The following is a 2,575-nucleotide window of genomic DNA, read 5'->3' on the forward strand; positions in this document are numbered from 1 at the left end:
GATTTTTATGCTTCAGCTTTATCGTTTCTCACAAAGGTGTAGATAGATATACACCTCTGACAAGAGAGAAGTCCTATACTCATCACAACTCTAAATGAAAACGCAAACCAAAACAAACAGAAAGATCCAAACAAGTACTCTAGCCTAAAAGGCAAATTACTGTATGTCGCTGGTCCCTCTGTTACACCCCGACCCACAGAACTATTCCAGTTTTGTGGGTCTTTGTCATCATTGAAACTATCATGAACACACAGTTATACAACAGTCATGGTCTGGTAAGGTTTAGGCACAAAAACTACTGAATAGGTTTAGGAAAAGACGAGGTTTGGGTTAAAAGAAACTACTTCCTTAAGGTTACAGGACTTTGTCATCATAGTTTAATTAATACTTTGCTAAGGTTGTGGAACGCTGATGGATAAAGAATACCAGTGTCCTGTGGTGCCGTGGAAAGGTGTTTTTGTCTCATGATGACACACTACAGCAGGAGAGATGCAAGAAGAGGCCAGCCAGCACGGACCTGAGTGCTATGGGAAGAGGGCTGCAAAGGGGTAGACCCGGGAAGAGGAAGACCTGGGAAGAGGGCTGCGAAGAGGAAAACCTGGGAAGAGGGCGGCGAAGAGGGACACCTGGGAAGAGGGCTGCGAAGAGGGAGACCTGGGAAGAGGGCTGCGAAGAGGGAGACCTGGGAAGAGGGCTGCGAAGTGGAAGATCTGGGAAGAGGGCTGCGAAGAGGAAGACCTGGGAAGAGGGCTGGGAAGAGGGAGACCCAGGAAGAGGAAGACCTGGGAAGAGTGCTGCAAAGAGGGAGACCTGGGAAGAGGGCTGTAAAGAGGGAGACCTGGGAAGAGGGCTGCAAAGAGGGAGACCTGGGAAGAGGGCTGTAAAGAGGGAGACCTGGGAAGAGGGCTGCAAAGAGGGAGACCTGGGAAGAGGGCTGCGAAGAGGGTGACCTGGGAAGAGGGCTGTAAAGAGGGAGACCTGGGAAGAGGGCTGCAAAGAGGAAGATCTGGGAAGAGGGCTGCGAAAAGGAAGACCTGGGAAGAGGGCTGCGAAGAGGGAGACCTAGGAAGAGGGCTGCGAAGAGGAAGACCTGGAAATACTAGCCTTTAGTTGAGGAGTGCAGGGACTGTTGTTGGTTGTTTCCTGTGGAAATGGGCCTCAAGGTTTCCCAGCCAAATCAATATGGTGGTTGTCAACTGCAGGCCAGGATGAAAGGAGTAAGAAACAAGCAGATCATAGGATGGAGGAAGAGGCAGCAGAGGCCTCTTGCTGGATAAGGAGTAGGCAAGAGGAGGGACGCTGGAAATCGGGAGCAGATGGGCAGTGATTTTTCCACCAACTGCAGATTGTTGTGGTTAAAGGTCAAAGTGCACAGTGAAGATTGGATACCGCCTGGTGACATCAGTTCACGGCTGAAGGCCACAGTTACCTCATAAGGCAAACTGTAGATGCACCCTAACAGGTGTAGGCTGCAAATGTGTTTTCAGCTTTGCTGCTCTGCTACTACATCACCTAACTTCCTCCTTTGCTCGTGTCATAATTACAGTCTCCAGAGGTCATCTAACATCTGTAACACAATACTATTGATCATAATACAGGAGGAAAAGCCCCTCTCTAAAACAATTACAGTAAAAACAAATATTTAACATCTATCCTAATTGTACACAACTCCAGGTTGAGTACTGCGCTGGCACACAGTGAGGCTTCTGAAATAAAGTGGGGGAAGAGCAGTCACAGGCCTTCTTCATAGAATAAATCAAAATTCTATGTTATATTATTACATTTGACCACTGAGAAATAGCCTGAGATCATACACACTCCACTGCCATATATTTATGTGCCATTTTGAAATTGTGCTTCTAAGCCTCCTTTTGTAACATTGATAGATGTACTTTCATATTAAACACGTACAGTCGGTACAGAAAGTATTCAGACCCCCTTAAATTTTTCACTCTTTGTTATATTGCAGCCATATGCTAAAATCATTTAAGTTCATTTTTTTCCTCATTAATGTACACACAGCACCCCATATTGACAGAAAAACACAGAATTTTTGACATTTTTGCAGATTTATTAAAAAAGAAAAACTGAAATATCACATGGTCATAAGTATTCAGACCCTTTGCTGTGACACTCATATATTTAACTTAGGCTCTGTCCATTTCATCTGATCATCCCTGAGATGGTTCTACACCTTCATTTGAGTCCAACTGTGTTTGATTATACTGATTGGACGTGATTAGGAAAGCCACACACCTGTCTACATAAGACCCTACAGCTCACAGTGCATGTCAGAGCAAATGAGAATCATGAGGTCAAAGGAACTGCCTGAAGAGCTCAGAGACAATTGTGGCAAGGCACAGATCTGGCCAAGGTTACAAAAAAATTTCTGCTGCACTTAAGGTTCCTAAGAGCACAGGGCCCTCCATAATCCTTTAATGGAAGACGTTTGGGACGACCAGAACCCTTCCTAGAGCTGGCCGTCCGACCAAACTGAGCTATCGGGGGAGAAGAGCCTTGGTGAGAGAGGTACAGAAGAACCCAAAAATGACTGTGGCTGAGCTCCAGAGATGCA

The sequence above is a fragment of the Monopterus albus genome, unplaced genomic scaffold, assembly GCF_001952655.1.
Source record: "Monopterus albus unplaced genomic scaffold, M_albus_1.0 scaffold212.1, whole genome shotgun sequence".
NCBI lineage: Eukaryota > Metazoa > Chordata > Actinopteri > Synbranchiformes > Synbranchidae > Monopterus > Monopterus albus.